This window comes from Canis lupus, chromosome 8 (genome assembly GCF_048164855.1).
Source record: "Canis lupus baileyi chromosome 8, mCanLup2.hap1, whole genome shotgun sequence".
NCBI lineage: Eukaryota > Metazoa > Chordata > Mammalia > Carnivora > Canidae > Canis > Canis lupus.
Genome location: NC_132845.1, coordinates 52583249 through 52588694, shown reverse-complemented (window position 1 = coordinate 52588694; position 5446 = coordinate 52583249). Strand labels below are relative to the sequence as shown.

Sequence of the window (5446 nt, the reverse complement as noted above, 5' to 3'; positions counted from 1 at the left end):
ACCTTAGCTCTCACCACACCCCTCACTGATTTGGATAAACAGAAGTTAAACAGAAACGCAGCTTCATGGATTCATAACTTAGAAAACTGAGGGAAACTAGGGCAAGCTCTGGGCTGTGACAGCAGATGCAGCACAGGGGTTGCTGATCACCCTCAAGTTAAACGGCCTCCAGAGACTCTCCACAATTCTTTCCTCCCAGCCCCAATCCTTTTCAAGAAAATCAATGCTTTCATTTTGCTGGAACTGAAATTCACATTTAAATCCCCATTACATCATAAAATATGTCTCGTGCATCCGCACACATTTACCAAATGTATTACTGTCTTTTGCATTTTTTTCCATAAAGATCTATCTTAATCCAATATTGCTCCATCTCCATTAAGGCAACTCCTTTAAAGGCTATTCCTGTATGAATACTCCTGAAGTGCCTGCAATTTTGCTCCCTGTCAGCTAGAGAACTCTAGAAATAAATGGTAGCTACAATTTAGTGAGCGCCTACTATGTGATATGTATCTTATAAATGGTAAATTATGTTATTTAGGCTGTAAGTTTGGTTACTAAAATAGACAGACCCACATTACAGCAGTCAAATGATACTGAATTTTATTTCTCTCTTATTTAGCTGACTAGGAGTAAGCTGTCTAAGGTGAGTGAGGGCTCCAAGCTGTCAGAAATCCCAGGTTCCTTCTATCTTGTTGCTCTGCCATCTTTGGGTATTGCCATCATTCACCTTTTCCAAGATGGTGTGTTGCTACCTTTCAGCCAGCTAGTAAGAGGAACGTAGGAAAGAAATTCCCCCTTTCCTTTAAAGTCATGAACTTATTGGTGGCATAGCTGCACATTTCTCATTAGCCAGGACTTAGTCAAAGAGTATGACCAGCTGCAAAGGAGGCTGGAAATTATAGTCTTTAATTCAGATGTCATGCACCCAGTTGGAAGTGAGAGGCTCTATTAGTATAGAAGAAGAAGATAATAGATATTAGGATAACACAAGCAATATGTGCCACATAAGGTGATCCTAAATGAGACTAGACCGCAAGATTTTTGAACCTGTGATAAGTACAGGCTAAAAATTAGATGTTGTAATAGAGGAACAGCCTCATCTAGACTGGGATGCCCATGCCCCATTTCCAACATTACTTACTATGAAATAACCTAAAATATGGGATGTAGGATTGTTCTATCTGTGTGGTAGGACCAAATTACAACACTGTGAGTGGGGATGGAGTTTCCTCTGAAAAGAAGGAATGTTCCCATAGTCAAACCTCTTTAAGAGTGGTCAATCCTGAAGAAAGAAATGAGGATTCTGAAAATAGGTTTTAAGTGAGAGGAATGGACTTCTCTCCAAACCGGGGGTCAGTTCGGCCTGGACTCCACAGTATAGAGATGCCTAGAATATTTCTGGTGAAGGAAGGAGGGAACTCAGGACCAGGCATGGAAACACAGGCTGAAAGAGAGAACAAAGCCAGGCAGTTAAGGGAAGCTGAGGACAGCTGGACCTGTTCAGTTATTGTAAATAATTTCCTGTTTTGCTTCTTTTCAACTAGTCCCAAATTGTCAGTAAAAGCTTGTTAATAGCTACATCTTGGTGTCTGTTCTAATGTGGAGAATAAAGGCAAAGTATCTGCCCCACACTTAGGATGAAGTAGACCTACCACTCTGGCCTTTCTTCAACTCCTCAAAAATGCCACATTTATTCCCACCTCAGGGCCTTTGCACACACCTATCTGCTTGGAATGCCTGCCCCCAGCACCCTTGCCTATACGCTCCTGCTCACCCTGAGCTATCATCTAGGATGTCACTTCAAGAAAGCCCTGCCACGCTCTCCTAATCCTTACTTACCCCTGCTCCCCTGCCCCAAGACTCAGTAAGTTTTCCCTGATACTCTCTATTTATCATATTTTTATTTGTAATAATGTATTTACTCATGGCATTGTTTCATCAGTGTCCTTATTCTCTACTATATTATAAATATCACAGGGATCAGGAACTACGTCCAGTTTTTCTTACTTCTGAATGTCTAGCACCTAGGACACTACCTGGCACATGGTAGGTACTCAATTAACATGTGTTGAATGAATGAATGAGAACAGTGCCCCACTCCTGAGGCCATAGTAACTCTGGGTTCATCAGCAGAGGACAGCTTTGGCCACCAGAGTGTTGACCCTCATAGGGCTTTGACAAGGAGGCAGCACTATGCTGGCATGCGGAAGAGACTGGGATGGAATCATTGGTGGTTCAGAAGGGCCCTTAAAAAACCTCTCAGAAATACTTGAGGAGACACACTGGGGCATATGTGGCTGAAGCCAGTGGTTCTCATGTTCTCATCATTTGGATTACACACATGGAAGTAATATCATCTAATTCTCTATCCATACTATGAGAGGGATTTTATTTTTATCTCCAATTAGCAGATATGAAAACTGAGGTTCAGAAATGTTTGGAAACATTTGTTTAGAAATATCTGGAAACCCAAGGTCACACAGTGAGTAAATGGAGTCTGGGTTCAAACCCAGGTCTGCCCATCTCCAAAGACTATCATCATTCCCCATGCTACCCAGAGGGGGAAAAAGGATATGGGAAAAGCCTCACAAAAGTCAATTCACAGTAATGACTCCACTGATAAATTTTTCCAGCTGATGGCTTCTCCATGATGACTTTTCTTCTGCATGAACGTCTCCTTGGCTGACTGCTCCCAGACCACTCTCTGAGAGCCTCCACCATTTAAACTTAACACTGATTACTTTTCATGAAGTTTGGTTTCTGCTAGGCTCTTTGCCTTCTGCAATCAGAGTCTCAGGTTTCCAAATCTGAAGGCTGTTATTGGGGTTCCCCTGAACTGCCTCTCTCTCAGCCTAAATGGGATTTTTTTCTCTCATAACAAGTGTGCTTTTGGGTTCTGTCCTCTGAAACATAGCACTTTATCCATGCCCCTCAAGGGTTAGCATCCCAAAAGGAACATGCTAAAATGGACCCAGTTTTTCCAAAGGGCAGTTTGTGTCTCTAAAGCTTCTAAAATGTGCGTCTATTTTACCCAATTACGAGAGTTTATCTCAAGAACAAATCAGACAGATGTGCAAAGATGCCAGATTATGGACTTTTTATCAGCAGAAAAGTTTGCAATAGTAAAAATATGGAAACAACGAAATATCCAATAATAGGAGATTGGTAAAATAAATGGAGATACAATCATATGCAATGCAGCCATTAAAAAGGACAATGTAGGGATCCCTGGGTGGTGCAGCGGTTTAGCGCCTGCCTTTGGCCCAGGGCGCGATCCTGGAGACCCGGGATCGAATCCCACGTCGGGCTCCCGGTGCATGGACCCTGCTTCTCCCTCTGCCTGTGTCTCTGCCTCTCTCTCTCTCTCTCTCTGTGACTATCATAAATAAATAAAAATTTTAAAAAAAAGGACAACGTAGACTTTTACTAATGGTGAACAATATTCACAGAGAAAAAGTAGGTTCAGAAGCTAATTGTAGAATATGATTTCATTTCTGTTAAGATACAGATTTATTTGTTCATACAATAAAAATATATCGAGCAGTTGCTGTTTAACAGGTGCTATGCTAAGAGCTATGGGTATAGGCAATGAACAAAATAAAAGGTGTCTATCAGGAGATTAACAATCCACTGAGCATTCTCTTCTGGTGATCACTAACGACAGTGGCTCAAAAAAAAAAAAAAAAAAAAAAAGGACAGTGGCTCAAACTCTCTGAGCCTCAGTCTCCACATTAATCAAAAAAGGATAATAACATTTACCTACAGCAATGTAGGAAGGTCAAATATGTATGAATATAAGGGTTCAATAAATGTAAGGTATACACTATTTATCATGCCAAAATCAACTACTTCCTACTATTCCCACTCTACTAGGGGTTACTGTGATTTTTATGTAAAGACCCTAAGACTACATCTCAAATTCTAGTCTCAACGTAATCATCAAATATCTCTGTAACCCAGGGTAAATGATTGCATTCAGTCACTTCAGTCAGTCAATAATTCAACAAACCCTTATGAGCACCTACTATTGTCTTAGCATATAGGATTCTGTGCTCTCTGGCCCCCTCTGCCCTCTGCTCCTATCATTGGCCTCTCAACATTGACCTCCCTGAAGTTCCTTCAACCTGTCATTTGCTCTCATTTCAGTGCTTTTGCTCTTGTTGTTTTCCTCTGCCTGAAATATTCTTCCTTCTGGATGTCATGACTGGATCTTTCTATCTTTCCAGTCTCAGCTTAAATATCTCCTCTCAGAAAAGTCCTGAGCATCCTAGGGCATCCTAGGGCATCCTAGCCCTCCTGCTCATGACTCTATTGTCTTCATAGTGTTTACCACTATCTGATAGGATAAAATTAATTTTCTTATTATCTGTCTTCTCCGCTACAATGGAAGCTCTAGGAGAGCAGACAAACATCTAGTATTTCTACTCCATTTGCTGTACCCCAGACCATAAAACTGTACCTGTCACATAGCAAATGTTTAATAAATTTTCTCAGGTGAATGAATGAATGAATGAATGAACATCCCTGGCCTCAAGCTAAGGCAAAGGATATAATAGTGAGCAACACACATATATAATCTTTTATAATCATCACCTTGCAATGCCTGATTTCTCATTCCTCTGAAAGGGAATTATTCTTGTCCCTGTCTTACCTAAGGATTCTTTATAGTTATGAAACCAGTATTCATTTAAATATGCACAACCTCCTATCAGATCCTTTCTCCAGGACTCTCCTCTGCCAGAGTGCTGAGTAATTATCCTTTAGAATCTACAATGGCTCCAAATTTTGATTAAATGCTTTTTTGGCTTTCAAAATCCTAGGCCAGACTATTAGGCTGTGCTCTGCTATGGCATTACCCAGCACAGTGATTGACTGAGACAGACTTTGTCTCCCTCTTACTTTGCAGCTATTTCCTTGAGTATTTTGATCCGGGTGAGAAGTATGACATTATTGATTTGCTCTGCTCCACTCACCAACTGCCTCATCTGCAAGAGCAGGAATCTTTATGGCTTCAATAATTTCCCAGAGTGCAAAGAACTCTTTTATATTTTTTGCTTGGCGCTTTGCAATTCTGTAAATTTTTTATGGACTCTGAGGTTAAGTTTCATCCTTTGCTCGCAGGCTCATTGTGACGTCTGCTTGTGCTCCAAGAAAAAAACCTGACCCTTTTGTATCCAGTCACGTCCCACCCTATCCTTATCTTTAGAGAGGGAGGGAAAAAAGAAGAGAAAAAACAAACAGGATTTTAGAGTTAGATCCTATAGGGTTTTTTTTTTTTAAGATTTTATTTTTTAAGTAATCTCTACACCCAGTGTGGGACTCAAACTTACAACCCCAAGATCAAGAGTTGCATGCTCTACCAACTAAGCCAGTCAGGCACCCCGATCCTGTACTTTTTTTTAACTGAAAAGAAAAAAAAAAAAAAGGAAGCTCAGAAAGGTTT

General features: G+C 40.7%; 1 long non-coding RNA gene across 1 annotated transcript; it reads right to left on the bottom strand.

Moving 5' to 3' along the window:
* Positions 1–591: 591 nt before the first annotated feature.
* Positions 592–5230, bottom strand: LOC140637637 (uncharacterized). Its single transcript, XR_012034704.1, has 3 exons — positions 4977–5230; positions 1266–1447; positions 592–948 (listed from the first exon to the last, which is right to left on the bottom strand). It is a non-coding gene; the product is annotated as an uncharacterized lncRNA (long non-coding RNA).
* Positions 5231–5446: the final 216 nt, after the last annotated feature.